This window comes from Marmota monax, unplaced genomic scaffold (genome assembly GCF_021218885.2).
Source record: "Marmota monax isolate L192 unplaced genomic scaffold, Marmota_monax_Labrador192_F-V1.1 WCK01_AAM20220418_F8-fsc00122, whole genome shotgun sequence".
In the NCBI taxonomy this organism is placed as follows: Eukaryota; Metazoa; Chordata; class Mammalia; order Rodentia; family Sciuridae; genus Marmota; species Marmota monax.
Genome location: NW_026695223.1, coordinates 5,299,767 through 5,319,534, shown reverse-complemented (window position 1 = coordinate 5,319,534; position 19,768 = coordinate 5,299,767). Strand labels below are relative to the sequence as shown.

General features: G+C 41.1%; 1 protein-coding gene across 1 annotated transcript in view; it reads right to left on the bottom strand.

Moving 5' to 3' along the window:
* The window catches only part of Tmem178b (transmembrane protein 178B), a 351,533-nt gene that overhangs the window by 75,983 nt on the left and 255,782 nt on the right, over positions 1-19,768 (bottom strand). The window lies entirely within an intron of this gene.

Genomic DNA, 19,768 nt, shown 5'->3' with positions numbered 1-19,768 from the left:
TTATATGTGATATTTTAGTGGCTTGTGTGGGAGAAAGAATTAATTATAGCGCTCTGGTTCCAACCCTTTCCCAACCCCCAGCCCTGTCCCCTCTCCCATTCCCCTGATATAGAAACCACAGCAGAGTAAATATAGAGCTGATCTGCTGAGGAGGAGCAGAGCATCACGGAGCAAGCATTTAGCTAGTGACGTGGGCTCAGATTCTGGCACCACCGTGACTCAGTAGAGAGGGTCACTGAATGTCACTAAGCCTCAACTTCTGTGTCCTATGAAGAAAATGGCAAACCAGCCATGCTTCTACTCCAAGCTGGGTGGGAGGCTCAAAACGATGACATCCTGGAGACTGCAAGACTATACATGTGAGGTTCAGCTCCTGAGGTCCACTCTGTGCTCCGCTGGATTCCTTCTGTGGATTCTTCTGGAGGATGTCTTCGGAAGCCAGGTTTCTTTGAATTCTGAGGAGCTAGAATTTAAGGTTGTTTGGAGGATTACAAAGGATATCAGAAAATTCCTCATCTTCCAGAACATATGATAACACAAGCCAAATCATGGCCCCTGCTAGAATACGAAGCTGTGGCACTTCTGTCCCAAGGCTGCTGTCCCTGATATCATCTTCTGCCTCCCCCCGCCCCGTGCTAATGTAGATACATGGTATTTGCAGCAAGTTCTATCATTTTCCATTTTGCATCTATGCTGCGGTTAGTTTGCATATTCTCAGACTCTATGAAGATCTAGATGAAAGGAATGACATAAACAGTTCTTTTTATATATCTGCATGTATTTTCTCCTCAGCCATATCTCACCCCAAATCCTCCTTTGCCTCTCTGCTCTGAATTTCTTCTCGTGTCGGTTCCATTTTGAAGTTCTTGCAGTGTTTCACGAGGGCACTGCCACCTGTGGTACCTCTGACCTTTTGTTCTCTTTCAGCTCTTGGCCAAGCCCCAGCCTCCCACTGCTTCACACCCACTGTGTCCCCCTTACTCATTGCCACGTCCTGACCCTGAATGGCCCACACCTCCATCCCCTTGTTTGTATTTAATTGCTGCTTCAGTCCAGTCTTTGCAGGGTCACCTGCAACATGCTGGGTGCTACTGATTATTAGAGGGAAACCTTAGCCCAAACGTGTAGCATCACTCCGAAGACAAAACCCCCTGGAAATGCAACTGTAAGTCAAGAGGAAGACAAGTGACAGAGCTTGCTAATGATTTATTGAGACTAAAAGAGGCATTCCCTCCACAGCATCCAGTCTTTTGAAAGTAAAGAAATCATAAATTAAAGCAAGAGAGGGTAAACTCTAAAGAATTAAGCTGTCCTTCATGTCCAAAAAGAAAAGAAAAATTCTAAGCTAATCACGTTCTTCCTAAATTAATGTCTTTGTATGAATTCCCCAAAATGGAGTGCTATCAACCTGAAATGAATTTGTCTGGTTGGCCCACTGGACATTCTCCACACCCTACATCCAGCTCCCTAAGAACTATGCACATGGTCTGGGATGCCCACCAGCACACACAATCAGGAGGAATAAAACTAGGTTTCCCTGAGCATACGAGAGCATCTTTTCAGGAGATTCCTGAACATTTTTTGTCTCAGGGGCCTCTCTCTTTGCAGCACCAGCTGCTGACATGTCCCTGACGTGGAGCACCTCCATGAGGAGCACTGGGAGGCAAGGAGAAAACAGCTCTGATTCCACCGTGCTCAGGGCGGGGAATCCTTCCCCTGCTCCTGTCCACACCCAACTCATCCTTCAAGACCTTCAGCCTCCATCTCTTCTCGGAAGTTCTCATGCTCTTGTTCCTCTGGCCCATCTTTGAACATCTGCTACCTGATGTCTTCTTGCTTGAAAGCACTGATTTTGTAATTATGATGCTTTTCTTCCTTCTCTTCTGGTTTTGAGTGCTTTATCTTTCCTCTGACTCCCCTTCAGGGCTGAGTACATAGTTGTCACTCAGTAAACATACTGCTGATTCAGTGACAAATGAAGAATTTAGGGGTGCTTGGTTTTGTGGTAGGGAAGGTAAAGGTGGAGTGGTCCTCAGGGAGAAAGATACCCCACTCAAGCCCCAGGATGGCATCTCTCCCCGGGAACACATTCTCTTTACCAAAGAGGCACGGAGGAGTGCTGCAGAGGAAAATGAGCTACGGTACAAGTTGTGAATTCTCAGTATTAAATGTGCCACAGAAGCACAAGCTGAAATTGCTGCAACTGGCACATTATTTACTTAGATAACAAGACTTGGAGATTGTGAAGGCAGAACTTCTGGTTGCTTGGTAATGACTCACTGTAAGTCTTTTTTTGTTGTTGTTTCAGACATGTTGAAGATTTGGCATAAATAAATGCCAGATGAAAGCCCCATCAGAATATGTATCTGGTCCACCCCAGAGTAGGGAATCCACCCTTCAGTAGCTTTTTAAATCCCCCTCCCCAACACAAGAAGCACTGAGGATCACATGGCCAGATTTCAGTTTGGGTCTTGCCTCTCCCTGCTCAGAACTTCCAGAGATTCCCTTTCACCTCGGGACAGAGTCAAAGGTCTGTGATATGTGATAGCTTGTGATTAGATTCTGGTTTGAAAAGAGGCATCATAAATGACATTTGGGGGACAATTTGGGGGACTCGAATATGAACTATGCATAGATATTAGGAAATTATTATTAATTTTTTTGGATGTGATGTCAGTGTGGACATGTAGGTACACTGATGTATTTAGGGATGAAGGGTCATGATATTTGCAATTTACATTCAAGTGATTCACTAAAGATCAAACATTATTGATAGAAAGATGAAGAGAACATGGCAAGTTATTTACATTTGTTAGATTTGAATTATAGTTGTTCCCTATTGACTTCTAAGGCAGGGAAGCAAAAGTTTTTAAGTAAGTATCAAAACATTGTACATGATATGGGGTTGAGTGCTAAATATTAGAACACAGGAATTAAGATCCACATCTCTCAATTTCCAAACTATATGTATCAAATCTATCGAATGGCATGCTAGGGCTAAACATTTTGAGACTCTTACTTTGTTTGGAATCTAAGTGTTGAGTATATGGGTATTTGTTGTAGTTTTCTTTCAACTTTGTGACTATCTCAAATTTTCATAATACAAACGAGGCAATTTCTCAAGAAATTAAACATAGAATTCGACTACTGAGTATATTCACTAAAGAAGTAAAAGCAATGACTCCAACAGATACCTGCACACACACCATCATAGCAGCGCTATTCACAGTGACCAAGAGGTGGAGCAACCTAAATGTCCATTAATGGATGAGTGGACAAACAAAAGGTGTATGTGTGCTTGTGTGTGTGTAATGAAATATTACTTAATTCTTAAAAGAAATAAAATTCTGACATATGCCACAACCTTAAAGACATTCTGCTAAGAGAATAAGCTAATCACAAAAGGATAGCTACTGCATGATTCTTTTTACTTTTTACCTTTTTTACTTTTTACATGAGGTACCTACATCAGTCTAACTCACAGGGACAGAAAAGAGTGGTAGTTATCTCAGGTTGAGGGAGAACACTTGGGAGCTGGTGTTTAATGGGGTCAGAGTTTCAGTTTTGCAAGATGAGAAAGTCCTAGAAATGGATGGTGGTGATGGCTGTACAACAATGTGAGGGTACTTAAGGGCACTGAGCTGTATAATTTAAGTGTTAAGGTTAAAATGGTAAATTTTATGTTATGAATATTTTGCCACAATAAAAAAAATTCAAAATAAGGAAGTGAAAGAAAGAAACTAAGCACACAAAAAATAAACCTGCCCTCCGAGGCTGCTGTTCTCCTAAGCGGCTCCTCCCCAGCCTCTTCACCCTTTCTTCTTGCAGGCACTCCTCTGAAGTCTCTCCTCCTTTTCACCTGCCAAATCCCTTCCACTTTCAGAGTCAAGCTCAGACGCCACCTCCTTTTTCAAACCCTCCCCAGTTCTCCTGATCATTCTGACTCCTTTCTTCTCTAATGCCTTCTGTACATTATTTGCATTCTCTAAAATGCTTTGTTAAAAACACAATCAATGTTCAGATACTGATTGAGATGAGTACATTGTATATATAGATCACCTGAGATTCCCTTCAGAGGTAGTAGACCATAAATTTTTCCTTTGAGGAAATATGCACATGAGAAAGGTTATGGGTCTTGTGGGATTGAGAGCTAAAGGTCAGATCTGAGAAATTATGATCCCTACCCTCAATCCCAAGCCCTTCATAAAACTGCTAACCAAATGTCATCTCAGAATGAGCCAGGTAATTTGAAAATTTCTGGTTTTGAAAACACAGAGGCAAGGTAAGCTCAACTATAGACTAACTTGCAACTTAAGACCCCACTGGGATACCAGCTGGCCCTGTAAGGCTTGGGACAAGGCTGCCCCTTTCAGAGAGACGATTCTTACCGACAAGTAAAACCGACTTGGTTCTGCTTGGGAGTGGATCCTTCTCAAACTATGTTAATGTATTTCTGTGGAATGAGATATACAGCACATGGAAACACAAACAGAAACTCCCAAAATGTGGGCTTGGGCTCAGAGCCCACAGTGCATGTTATGAAGAAGAGCACAGAACCATGTTCTAACTTCAAAAACAGGCACTCCCCTCAAAACCCTAAGAAAGGAAGGTTGCAGAGAAGCAATGAGTTACCCTTTAATTCAACTTTGCCTTGTCCTCTCTCCTGCTGTCCTTTAAGCCTAAATGATATTCTTTCTTCCTCTTTTTCTTTCTCTCTCTCTCTTTTTGAAGGAAGTTTTAACCTGAAAGGAAATGGATTTTAGAGCTTGAAGTATTGCTAGGTGAAAGGCTAAACTGTCTCTTAGTAGTAATTGCTTGGGCTAGAACAAGATGTTTCCAGTGTACGCTCGGTCCCCAAGGCGACCTCCTGTAACTTCCTGCTCACTTCCCAGAGCACCTGTAGTTTCAAAAGAACAGGGGAGTTTCTTCTTATTTTCTAGACATTCCAGGCAAATCTTTGGGGGTGCTCATGGCAGTTACCCCTCTGAAACACAGAGGTCTCTGGAAATATCATTTCCCCAAAAAATCTCTGAACAAATTCCTGTTCAGATCCACAACTTCCTTGTAAAACTACACAATTTTCTCTGTCTAGATTCATTTAGACATCTCCCCACAATTAATGCTTTTGAGACTGATCAAGGACAATTTTGAAAGCAAAGGGGATTGTCACTCTATTGATGACTTTGACAGCATGGTGCTGCCTAGTGACAGCTGGTATAATTGGTGTGCTGGTGTGTTATTATTGGCTAATCAGAGATTTTAAGATCAGAGGAACATCAGGGCCTCCCACACCCATCAATCTTTCTGAGCTCTAAGTGGTAAATACATAACAGCTATCACCACTGTGTCTTTTACTCTACTATATTAAGTTGTGTACAGCTGTACGCTCTTTCTTCCATTTGGCTACACAAATGGATGTCCAAGCCTGGATATGACCCAGTTTCAAAACCAATTTATGAGAGAGACCACTGTAGAATCCAGAAGGGGCTGTTAGGAGAGCAGATATGGCCTACTCATGGCAAGCTGGTAATAGAAAAATAGATACTCCTTCCCTTTTAAGTTATACATGCCCGTATAATTGATAGAGAAAGCCCAGAATAGCTGCCCATGTTTTACTATGAATTTCCCACTTATACCTCCTGGATCTGATGTGAGCAGTGGTATCAAGAAAACCTGATAAACTGGCTGGTGTGCACATGGTGACTGTGTCCAGGGTAAGGAGTCTGTTTCTGCCTGCTACGGAAACCTTGTTCAGCCCAGTTCCCAGGCCCTATTGCTCAAGAAGTGGTGATACTCTGCTAGATTCAGCTGGGCTTTCGGGACCGAGCGTATACTGGAAATATCTTGTTCTAGCCCAAGCAATTACTACTATGAGACAGTTTAGCCTTTTGCCTTGTGAGGCGCACAAGACAGTCTGTGGACTGTCCCCATACAGTCATGCAGATATACATACAAAATACATATCTAAAACATCCGTAACTCTTTATAAAAATTCCAGAAAGCCACGGGGTGTTTGATTTTGCTTGTTTGAGTAGATTATTGGAAATGAGGGCAAGTCTTCCTGACCTCTCCCTAATCATCCCCAAACTAGTCACACAATTTCTAGCCCTGGGAAACTTTAGGGCAGCAGTGGAGCTGGGAACACGGGGATGCTCTCGTGCTGCAGTGGCTGATGGGGAAAGCTAATGCCAATCTGTCGTAGCTTCTACTCTCATTCCTTTTAAACAGCTCTCAAACCATTTTCGGGACTGGGTTTTGTATATGATGATATGACCCTTCTGATATGCAGGAGGAATGTGGGGAGGGCAAAAAAATAATAATTCAGGGGGGAAGAAATAATTAATTTTCTTTCTTGTTGTTTAGAAAAATTCGGCATAAATTAATTGAAGTGATAAGAATACTTTTCATCTAGGGAAAAGTAGGCCAACCTCCAGTGAGTTTACCTTATGCTCACAGCAAACCAGGTAGGCAGTTATATTAGTGATAGTCAGTGTCTCTGTCTCTCTCTCTCTCTCTCCATATATATATGGCTTTTGTTGTAGCTGGACACAATACCTTTATTTAATTTGTTTATTTTTATGTGGTACTGAGGATTGAACCCAGTGCCTCACATGTGCCAGGCAAGTGCTCTGCCACTGAGCCACACCCCCAACCCATTGATAGTCTTTCTGAAGCAGAAAAGCATGCTCTCATTTATCTCAGGCAGACGTCTCCATGCGAAGCCTGATGGTTTAAGAAACACACCTGGGGTAGTGCATGGCAAGTTCTCACCGAGTATGCACTCCAGCCTGGCATCGAACCAGGTCTGGAGGAAGCAAAGACACACCTGACCTGCTTCCTGCTGAACTCCAGGAACTCCAGAGTCACCTGATAGCACACTTGAGCTAAAATAATTATATTCAAGTTAAAAAAAAATGCTTCTGACTGGCAGAAATGTCCTATATAGTCAGCTAGATGTACCTAAGTGCCTTGGTGGACACAACCACATGCCCACGAAGGTGCACATCCTTGGCTGAGGATCTGAGGTTGTGTGGCTCAGCAGCTAGAGCAAGTCATCACAGGTAAGTGAAAGAAGGCAGGTTTCAACAGCAGGTGCACAGAAGGTGAGAGAGCAACTTCCTGTAGAAAGCAGGAGTGGTCAACAGGATGGCCCTGGGGGGAAGAATCTGCAGGAGTTTTGGGTTATGTGACAGAAGAACAGAGCAGGAGTGGGTGGCTGAGAGTCCCAGAAACGGAACAGTTGTGGGTGTGGCATGTGGTGAGGCAAGACAAGTGTGAGGCCACAGGGAGACGCAGCAGGAGGTGGGCGGTGGGCAGAGTGAGGCCACCCACGGTGTGACAGAAATGGGGGCATGCAGATACCAAGGCTGAGCACTCTTCCCTTTATTAAAAGGATTCTGCTAAATATAGCTTCTCGGCATGAAAACCTCTTCAAAGTCCTCATATGTAGTGTAGAAGAAAAGATGGGCTTCAGGGGGATTTGTCTGTCCCGAAATCCACTGTAGGTGAGGACAAAGTGTCATTCTGTGGTTTACCTCTGATGTATTTGGATCAACTAGAAATCAGATTTCGATCTCCAGGAATTTGGAAGGTGGAGTAGAATTTCTTCCCCTGACTGCAAAAAGTTATGAGGACCGGTTGTAAGAAGCTTGGGGGAGCCCAAGCTATCTTGTTCTCTAGTGGGTGGTTTAGTTTTCTTATCCATAGAATAATAAAAATGGTCATATGCGTTTGTCTTATGTAATTACTACAAAAATAAGATCAGAGTGCATGCAAACTATTTAGCCTAATGTATAACACATGGTAAACATGCATTAATCCAATATAAATATTAACTACCATCCAACTCTGATATTCTCAGATTCTATGAATTCTGTCCAAACAAGTTTTATGTTCTTCCAAAGCAAAAGGACTGGATGTCACAAAATTACATGCAAAGTTCAAGGAGACATGCCTGCCCAGCTCACAAAGATTTTCCGCATCACTGGAATGGTCTCATGCCACACATTGTCCTCATGAGCATCCCACCACCCTGGAAAAGTGGACAGATTCTGACTTAGGCTAGGACAATTAACTTCTTCTCCTGGGGTTTGGGACACATACAGACACTGGGCATTATCTGGGCTGAGTTATTGAAGAGGAGTCCAGGTGAAAACCTCCCAAAGGCCAGTTGCTGATCCCAAGGGATGGCCCTGGTTCTTGCCCTACCCTTGTCTAGGCTGCTTATTTATCTTTCTGAATCCAGGAACAACCCCAGAATTTACATTAGCCAGAGCTGATTCCTCCACTTGCAAACAAAGGGCTGCTCAATGATAGCATGTGTACACATAATCACATTATTTGAGAAGACAATTCACAGCTATTATGATAGCTTCAGAGTATTCCTGACCACCTCTCACCATGGTGAAAAACCCAAGAATTCAAGACCTTCATGTAGTGAGGTCATAGAGAGAGCTCCAAGGAGAACCTAACTAGCACTTCATTTGATCAGCTGGAGAGCAAAGTTCCTGGAGCAGATCTTAATGCTTCTGACTTCTCCCATAATTTGGAGTCCAGGGAACGGTGCTGAAGATCCTGCCAAGTCCCCAAATGGCCCTTTGTACTAGAATGCCACCAATAAACAGATAAGATTTTTAATCGAGTCATTACCCTGGAGAGAAAGGAGCTGAAGGAGGAATTAGGGAGCACTAATTAAACCCATTGCAATCCAGATCCCAGAGATGAAGATAAAATTTTAAAGCCACCTCCACCCCTAAAAATTCTCACACTTTTTTAGAGGCTACCTGCTCCAGGGGACCAGGTTTCTGGTCCACCTGACTTTGATGAACTGATGCTGAAAGGCAGGGGGAGGCTGTGGGAAGTCCAGCCTCACAGAGAGTCTTGACATCATTGTGTGATGAGTTCGAAAGAGACTCCAGAAGAAGGCCCCATCTCTTAGTTTTACAAACAGGACTGGGTGGGGGCCAAACTGGGAGTTTGGGTCATTTTTTAGAACAGCAGAGAATAGAGGGAAGGGGCGAACTTTTTACAGCCATGGGAGTGGAGCTTAGGGTCTGGTAATAGTTGGTAACAGGTCTCCAGGCCACAGCTGATTAAAACCAGCAGGTGGTCCAGGGATAATGGGAGATATTCCAATGGGGTAAGTAGAACGTATGCCTTACAACATGGCTGAAAATAAGTAGGACAGGTAGGGGACAGGAGGTGGATAAAACAGAACAGTCAACCTCCCAACAGAAAGCATTATGGAAAGCTGCTCATAGCCACATAAACATTTGTGGTTTGCTTTTACTAGAAGTATTTTCCCGCTATTCACTCTAAAGTACGAGTTACAATAACGAGAGTCAAAGTTATATGTAATGTGTTTCTGATTTATTGGAAAAAAAATTATATAAAAAGTCTAAATGGCTGATTTGTGTGAAATATCTCTTCAAATCCTAACTGGGCTTACAGAAAGTCTGCCTGTCTTCCAGAATGTTCTAGAAGGAACTATTGTATGGTGGAACATCTTTATATATGTAGTTCTAAATGATCTGGCTCAGCTTTAAGGGTTTAGTCTTATGACATGCTATTTTATTTCAGTAATGGACATATTACACATGCTGAAGTTCTGACATAATCAGGGATCTGGTAACATCAGGAATAGTGTCATGAGATGTATCTTGAAAATACAGAAAGTAGCAGGAAAATTCTTTTTAGTTGAAAAAATAGGGGACCTTTGTAAAAGCCTATATAAATTTGAGTTAGGACACTGACTTGGAGCAACAAGTGTTCAGGGTTTAATTTTGAATTGATGGAGTCATAAGAAACATAGAAGTGTCAGTTTATCTGGGAACAAAGAAATTTGGAAATTGCAATATAAGGGTACCAGCATGGTCTTTAAGAGGTGAGCAGATGAATTATGTATGATGAATTGCTATACTACATCGATTATCAAAACACCAAATGGTCAGTAAGATCTCAAGTACAACTTAACCTACAGAAAGTGGATCCCTGAGAACATATTTCAAAACATAGAGAAGGATGAATAACTATGCTGGAAAAGAATCTCCTCCACATGTTAAAAATAAAATAATTCTGGAGCAATGGTTTGATGTTCAGGAGTAAACTCAAGCAAGGGAGGGCACCAGAGGCCACCAAGGAAATAAAGGTCGGGCGGCAGCCTCTTGCCTTGGCCCAGGGCTGGCACAGCTTGGGGTAGCCATGAGTTTGCTTGCCAAGGTCCAGGTTTCCAAGGGGAGTGAGTGGGAGGACGGGGCAGTGGTGGTAAGGATGGAAAGAAGATGGTGGGAGGGGGCTTCTGTGGGTAGAGGGTGTTGTGATGTCTACAGTTTTCCAGAGACTCCAGAGACACAGAGGAGCTCAGTGGTCTGCTGAGACAAACCTCTGAACTGTATGCATCATAATGTTTGTGGGGGACTGAACTGCCTAGCCAGAGGGAAAGGCTAGCCTGTCACTTGGCAGGGACACATCAATGTTTTAGTTTTGTTTTCCCTTTGTTGTTACATATGTATTGACACTCATAAAATGACTATTTTTCAAAATTGTCTTTTCTGTGAAAAAAAGGTCCATTAAAAAAAGCCAATTGCTAATGCTGGTAATAAATGAGAATAGGTCTTAGAAAGTGATGTTTTGCATAAAATTAAAAAGTGGGATATTGAATCTGGCAGCAGATCAGACATGTGAAATAGACAAGTTCACTTACATGGAGTAGGGAAATTAGAAAATAAAATTTATGAGTGTTCCAGTCAGAGCAAAAACTGATTTATGGGGGATTTTTAGTAGGGCAGTGATGTTCACAAATTGGTAGATTGTCAGAGTTCTCGAGACCTATCTTTTCAGAACTCAGATTCTCAGTTGCAGGAGAGCAGACTTTGTCTAGTCCTTTACAGAATCTTTGGGCCTAGAGTGGTGCTACCACACAGGAGGTTGACGAACCTTTAGCCAAGACCCCAGTACCTAGTAGGTCAGATGTGGCATTAGATATTGATCTAAGTGCTGTGGGAAGCATCCAGGAATTTTTACGTAATTTTGACATAGCATGATTTCTGTTTTAAAAGGCCACCCCGCTCACCATATGGAGAACAGGTGACAGGAGGAGCACTGGTGGAGGAGGTAGGGCAGGTATGAAGGGGTAGACCAGATCTCCCTTGGAGAAGGCTCCTAGAAGACCCCAGGTGAAGGGTCAGAGTGGCCTGAATTAGAGCCAACAGATTTACTGATGGACTAGGTGAGGGACTGAGGAGAGAAGGATAAAGCATAACTCGGGCAACAGGATGGGTAGTGGTGCCACTTATAGAGATTGTCAAGACTGAGGAAGAAACTGGTTTGGAGAAGAAGACTCTGGTTCCGTTGGGGCATTTCAAATTTGAGACAGGTGTTAAACACTGAGTGGAGATGTCACTAAGGCATCCATTAGAAAGCAGAGGTGTCTGATCCTGAAACTCAGAGAAGGAGGTAGAGCTGGAGACTTAAATATAAGACTGAAAAGGAAAAACAGACGTATCAGGTCTACTCTCTGTATTAAAAATAGAAAAGGTTCTAGCAAAGACAAAATAGAGGAGTATAAATGGATTCCATTTCCCTTAGTTAAAGGATAAAATGTATTTTCCTTGTGGGGAAAAAGGGGGAATCTGAGTTGTCACTATCCTGAGACATGTAAGTCCCTCCTACACTTGCCAACCTACCCTAATTACACAAAACTTCAAAGAGGTAGTTAGGATTTGTTTTGTTTTAATGTAGGAAATTTTGACTACTGAGGTTTTCATTTTCTTGATTCACTTAAATATATTTGAGACTCTTTATGTCCTAATCAGGCAGGGATATCTGGAAAGAAAGAAAAATAGAAATAAACTTTTTAAATAATAATTCTTAAACTGAAATATTTGAAACTCAGGAAAGAAAAAGAATATAAAAAATGAGAGTTGCTTCTTCTAAGGAAGGAAAAATTTCACATAATACTTGTGTCTCTGGTAAGCCAAGTGTAGCATAGGAAAACTCAATAGAAATTATTTCCTCTACTATAACAGGGAGCATCTACATCTTTATTCTGAATGGGAGACTGGAATTATGCATTATTCAGCTAAGAATCTTGAAGAACTTAAGAAGTGTGAGCAAGGCCACAAGAAAAAAATCAGGAGAAGCCATTGCCAAATTGACTAGAAGAGTCAAATGGTGTGTGTTGAGGGCACGTCACTGAATTACATGTAAAGGTCATAGTCACATAGATGCTGCACTAGCCCTGACTCCTGGGATTGGGAACTGCCACCCACCCACCTCATTCCCTGTAGCATGGGACAGTGACCTGTGTGTGCAGGTAAGATGTGCATTGTGTTGTGGTTATGAGAAGGGGACAGAGGGTGGAGATGGTGATGGGTCTGTCACTAGGTGCAGCAGCTACAACATTAGCCTCTGTAATACCAGTTACAGGTCTGCTGTCTTCTAGATTTGTATATTTGAATCTGAAATTTCTTGATAGACTGGGAGGTATACATTTCTTTTCGAAGATGATATCCTGCCTCTAAAATGCAGAGAGATTAACAAACCCAGAGGCCTTCACTTTCCATAGGATGATCAGCTGAAGAGCTTTAACAGAGCTGAAGATGATTACAAACCAATGACCTTCTTAAGGAGTAGATGATAAATGCATCCAATTAATATTTGTTTATACAAAGGCACAGGATGCTCCTCCAAGCAAACACATATACGTATACATAACATTGCACAATAAACAGCTGGATTTTCACTGTCAGAAGGGCAGAAAACAGTGCTCCCTTTTAAAAAAATAAATACTGGGCCTGAACATGGCACAAAATAATCTTAGCAGTACACAAGATATTCTATTTGAGTAAGGTACTTGATAAAAGATGTATTCAAAAAAAAATGTATTCCAGTCAGGAAGGCAAAAACACAGATAACCTAAAAAGTTGGGTATGAATCCCACTAAGTGTTGACATTACAAAGAAAGAGTGTGGGGTATCATTTTCTTAAACTGTAGAAAGGTTCCCATAATTAAACATCAACAGGATGGAGTCTCCTATTCAACTGCCTTAAAAAGGTCTTCACAAAAAGTAGGATATGATTGAAAGATTCCATTATTCTCAGTGTTTTGCTATCAATATAAAACATGCAGGTAAATCACATTGTGCACAGTCAACAATATTGACATAATCCACTTTCTCGCTGCTTCCCCACCCCACTAACTACTGTAGGCAGACATAAGGGACCATATGGATCCATGAAGCTCCATGTTGGTGGAGAAGACCTCAGCTGGGTATCATAAAAGGATCCTAGTGTTTCAGAAAATCTAGACTACTGAAGTGCTCAGCAGAAATGTGGAGACTTTGATCAAGTATTCCCTAAAATACACATCTAGGCCTAAAAAGTTTGCCATTGAAATATAGATTTACAAAATTCAACTAAATTTGTTTTCAAATTTACACTTGTGGGTGGGGATGGGGCATTAAGTAATTTCTTAGTCTATGTCTAGAGTGGTAAGAAGAGATGGGTGTTTTAAAAAGTCATTTAATGAGAAGTTCTGTTAGGTTTACATTCCTTTTTAAACTTTCTAATGGGAAAAGAATTTTCTGATAGAATTATAACACACTCGAACAATCTCCCAATCTGAGAAAAAAATCTACCAAAAATTGTTTCAATGTTCTCTTAAACTGGAGGCTTTTGTTTCTCATATAATACTATTTGTAATGGACAAAGGAAGAAAGGGTAAGAAGGGAGATAGATGAGAAAGAAGGAAAGGAGACAGATGTAAGGGACCACGTGGATCTGTGAAGCTTCATGTTGGTGGAGAACACCTCATCTGGATATCACAAAAGAATCCTAGTGTTTCAGAAAACCTAGAAAAAGACACAAACTCTCTAGTGGTAAAGCAGTATAAAAGAGCCGAAAGACTTAGGATTAAAAAATAGTAATAAGCCAAATAGTTTCATACATAATATAATGTGAATGTTGTTGGTTTTCTGGTGATGCTCTGACCATTTTAGAAGGCTCAGGAATGCCCTGTTATCTGGTAGTCTAACAGAGCTCACAAACTGCAAGCCTGGCTGAGCAGAAGACTAGAAACAAAATGGCACCCGCATGGTTCTCTGATTTCAGTGTAGCTCTTCTTGGTCTGCACACACCTTGGCAGAGGATGTTTCTGAGACATTCATGTCTCTGCCCCTTGGTGTTCTTGTGCACTATTTAATAGACTGTAATTGTGTCAGGACTGGAGCCTGAGATAGAAATAACTGAAATGTCGCTTGGCTAATGGCAGCATAGCCCACTTCCCAAGAGTGAAGGGATGTCCACCATGCAAGAGAACTTGGCAGGAAGCTTCCTTTTATCCTCACCATCATCCCCTTTTTTCACTGCTACCCATTTTCCAGTCAGAGTGAAGCTCCGTAGAAATTACATATAGCTCCTATAAGGAAAGACCACTGCTCTAATAAAATGAATCCCAGATTTTTCAAGTTGAGCATGGGATGGAGAATCTCCAAGTTTGGGGGAGGGTCCATATGGAGAAGAGAGGCTAGCCAAGAACAAGGCTTTCTAAGTGTCACCTTTTTCCTAGGCAGCTCTCACTTCACCTCCATTTCTACCAATGTCATGACCCAACTGTCTGTGGTTATCAGATGATGTTCTTTCAAAAGTGGGCAAAAATTAACTCGTCTTAGCTTAGCTAAAATTAACTAGTGTTCTGGTTTACTTGGTGGGGGGTTTCAGAAAGAACCATATGGACTGGATTTAGTAACTCATTTCTAGAATAAACTATGGAATGGGAAAAATAGTAACTAACAAAAAGTAATCAGAAAAATAGGAGAGATGTGACAGATATTACCTCGATCCATTGATCAGGGGTCAACTCTCCCATTGCTAAGTTGTGTTGTTGACCCCCTAATGTAAGACAATAAGAAGGGCACTTGATTTTCATGGAATTCTCTCATAAATCCTATAAGCCCAGTCTGATTACAAGAAAAGAATCCAAAAAATCCAAGGAACATTCTACAAAATACCTTGACAATATTCTTCCCAACTGTCAAGGTCAAGAAAAATTTTAAAAACTGGCAAAGACAAGAGGAGACTAAAGAGATCTTAATGCAACGTGGTAGAAAGAACGTTAGTGGAAAAAGTGATGAAATCTGAATGAAGCTGGGAGTTTAGGTAATGAGAACATATCAGTGTTAATTTCTTAGTTTTGACAAATGTATTTAACATTAGGGGGAAAACACAACAGTGTATTCTTTCTATAAATCTAATATTACTCCAAAATAAAGTTTATTTTTAAAAATAAGTTCCAAAAGAATGGATAAGTCTTGATAGAAAATGAAATCTTAATTCCATTTTGATATTTTATTTATGATGATTTCTTAAAATAACAGAAACAGTCTCATGCATTATAGAAAACTGTAAAATATAGACAAGTAGAAAGTAAAAGTCAAAATAAAACATCACATTACTACCACCTGGAAGTCAGCTGTTACTGCTGTCTTGGGCACATTCTCTTTCTGACTCTTTTTCTAATATTTATGTACATATATTTTTACCAATAAGAGATATTAGAGTACAGTGCCCAGAGTCTTTTTTTTTTTTTTTTTTTTGGTCAGTGATTTCTTTTTTTCGTTTCAGTAAGTTTTCACCATTTTTTAATCCCCACCCCCATTTCCTTACAGCTAGTTTATTCAGTCTTTAATCCAAGGTGGTAGTACTTTTTAAATCTGGCAAGCTCTCCCTTTTGACCCTGGTTTGTGAGGACAACAGGCAAATGGGCCGCAGCACATCTCAGCTACTGGATCTGTATGTTTACTTCCCTGTAGTGATGCTTAACCTGTTCCTATATTTCTCCTAGAAAGATCTATCCTAAAGGTCTGATGGGTTGATGTCTAACCTTTGTGTCCTAAGTGATGCTGCAGAGTTGTGCTGAATTACATCAACGACATACGTACCCCATCAGCCCCTTATCCAACAGTGGTATTAGGATTGGCTACCAGATTAGGGTGATGATAATCTCTTTACTGTGTTGCATACTTAGTGTGTTCTCCTCTTGGGATCAGAAAGAAACATGTAGCCAATATAATTTTGGTAGTATAACAAATGTCCTTTCCCTCATAACTATATATCTAGTGATTTTCATAACAATAATATTTGCCTGAATCAATAATTTCATTGGGATTGGTGAAAATGTTTTTGATACCTCCCATTATTATTAGCTGTAAAGCAGAACTCAATGGGGCTATTAGGTTACTATTAAATACATTCCTTATAGAAAAGACAAGAGAAATGCTGGCTTTCAAAAGATTTAAGCATTTTAAAGATTTAATGGAGAACAAAAGGTACTACAAAAATGTTAAAGGTACTACAAATAGAAAATAGGAACTTACTTTGGCTCGTGAAGATTATGATAGGTGCCCAAAGGACTGCTATAACTTTAGGGTCACCTTGCCTTTGTCTCTGGGTTGCTACACCTGGGCTCCTTCCCTGTGGTTGGTCCCATCTAAACTTGACTTAAGGCCAAGAGGACTACCTACTGCTGCTTACCCAGGATTTGCCCTCTCTGTTTCTATTTTATGTCTAAGAATCTGTCCTTTTCACCAAGAATGGCCTCTCTGTTTAAATGAGCCCCACTGTGTCCTAATTAATACAGTAGAGCATCAAATTTTTACATATCCATGACATGGCCATTTCTAAATACACTCTGAGAACTGTGTCTCCCAAATACAATAGAATAACTGTAGCATCCAATAACAGAATTATTCAGAGTAACCAGGGGGCTCATTTCCTCATGGATTTCTTAACAGAAAATGGTAAAAGAACCCCTGGAGTCAAATTATTTCCCCTGGAACACAACTATTACCTACTGTAATAAGAAATAGGGTATGATACAGTCTACTTCCAACACAGATGTTAGTCCTGTCTGCTAAAATCAGCATCATAAATGGTTTCTACTGTATTTTTAACTCCTTGTCTTTTTCATTTAAAAATAAGAGTCTTTGACAACCTCTATGCAGGTGCAGTCAAGGTAGATGTAATGGAAGGATTCACTTCTTGCAATCCACATGGCACATCAGGATGACCCTGAAATGATGGGGCCAGTATTTGCAGGCTGCAAGCAGTTTCAAATATGGGTCACAGTGAAACCTTTTCATTGTATCAAAGTCTGCCAAAATTATACAATCATAGACCTGATTTGCTCCTGTTAATTATTAAAATCAGGGGGAGATGGAAGAACATGTAAATAGTTTAAAGGAACAAATGAAAGCAAAGAGTCATACTCATCATTCAATATATAAAGTGAGAGGGTAATCTGCCCATCAAGTCTGTAAAATTGTGAAGGAAAAGGATCTGTCAGCATCCAAGAATACATTAAATTATAAACAGGATGGGAAGGCAGACTCTCAAATCCCAGCCAGGGGACATGGGGACACACAGCTTATGACAAATACAAAGGGCATACTGAGTAGAATGCAGGAGGTGCTGAGTGCCCTGGGATTCTGGAAATGCTGTAGGTACCCTGCCTCATGACATCTGGCTCGGGTCAAATCAGGTATGGAAGGTCTCTAGTAATGATCTAGTCTATTAGATTGAATGCTCACAAATTTAGTTCAGATATTGGAAATGAATCTAGAGTCAAACAGAAAACTGCCTGCAAAAATCAACACTAGAGTAAAAATCAAGTGCAAGTTGTTGGTTTGGGAAAGGAAGTCCCATGAATACTGAGGTAATCATCATATGAGATGACATACACAGGAGCACTAAGAAAGGGGCAGTTCCACAAATGACAGACGCTTATAAGGGGGTTTCTGATCTGTACTACTGGGCTTGTTCTCAGTCCACATCCTCCTTTCAGAACCTTATCTCCCAGGAACAATGGCTCTTCCTCACCCACCTACATGCTCTTCTCTCCACTGCAATGCACACAGCGAAGGAGAGCTATGAGAAGGTTGTATGCAGCAGAGCATCTGCAAGTGTGGTCTATACCGTATATCTGTATGTGTGCCTACACAAGTCATGGTTTTAAAGGTGTACCTGGCACCCTGGAGCAATAGGAAACTGTCTGAAAGATGCCACAGTCTCTCCTCTTGGAGCATTGGTGTACTGGTGGAGTCCTGTTCAAATGCTGATTTCAAATCAAGAACATGTATTAAGCACCACCTTAGCACCACAAGACTATGGAGATAATGTAGTCCTGGGGTGTTACAGTCCTGGGGCTCACATCAGAAGTACTAGGAAGAGCTGAGGTCCTTGGTAACCAGTTCAGGGTTCCTGTATCACCAGCTACATAGTAGACCTGGGCTTTTCTTCATAACCACTCATTAAGGCATAAAATTAAATAAGCAGAGGGTCCCTTAAAAATCATAGCCATTTCAAACAAGCCATTAAAAAAATGAAATTCTATCCTTTGCAACAACATGGATAGAACTGAAGATCATCAAGTTAAGTGAAACAAGCCAAGCACAGAAAGACAAATGCAGCAAGTTCTCATATAGAAACTAAAGAAACTGATCTCATAGAAGTAGAGAGTAGAATGGTAGTTACCAGAGGCTGGGAGGGGGAGTGGGGAGGAAGGTATGGAAAGATGGTAGTTATTGGGTACAAAACTATAATTCATAGGTGGAATAAGTTCTCGTGTTCTATAGCACAGTAGGATGACTATAGTTCACAATAATTTATTGTATATTTCAAAATAGAAGAAAGGATTTAAATGTTTTCAAATCAAAGAAATGATAAATGTTCAAAGCAATACATATGCTAATTACCCTAATTTAATAATTACACAGTGTATACATGTATCAAAAATATCACATGGTACCCCATATATATGTACAATTACTGTGTCAACTGAAAGTATTTTTAAAATCACAGACATTCCCTTCCTTGTCTGTTAAAGTCAACCCAACAGAGAAAAGCTTAATACCTAACTAAATGTTTGACCATGTAAGGAATTTAGTGACACAGAGTTTCCTTCCACAAACCTCAAGTCTATGTCTGGACTCTGGTGGAAAAGGGAATTCAGACCTGGATACTGTAGTGCACTACCCAGCTCTCCCCTCAGGACTAAGCCCTCATTCACCTTGTTACAGGGAGTCTTGGCTGTCACATGTCCACAGTGGGGGTCTTCTCCTAGAGTTGCCAATGACAGAAGTAAGCTGCTTCACCTGAGGGAACACCCACTCCCTGAGGAAAGCTGCATCCAATGACAGGTCAATGGAGGTAAAGGGTCCAGTCCCCTAGACTCAACTGGTACTTCTCTGAAGAGTTCTAGAGCACCTCATAAGTTGGCAAAGTCCCTGGTTGCAACTGCATGGCTCTCCAACCCTTCCTTAGCAGGTGTCGTTCCTGAGAGCATCCCAGATGGTCTCCTACATACAAACCTCAGAGTCTCATAGTCAGTTTCTCAGGAAAATCTGACCTACAGCAAGCTCTGCTACCAGCTGCCGCCCTAGGATTTGATCCTAGTCACAGGATTTGTTGTTTTGTTTATTTGAGCCTGACGATCACTGACATGGCCACATCCTTAACCTTTCTCTTACCATCTGCTCTGGCCTCTGTCTGTTCTCAGGGTCTGTGTAACAGCAAGAACATCAGAGTTCACATTTCTAGAACACTCCCAATATGCTGGAAACTGCTGGAAGCACCTCACATGCACAATTTCATTTAATCATTGAAGTCCTGTGGGAAAGGCACAATTAGCCCTATTTTATACACAAAGTAACCAAGTCTCAGAGAGATCAAAAAGCTTGCCTCAAGTCACACAGCTACTCAGTGGCTGAGCTAT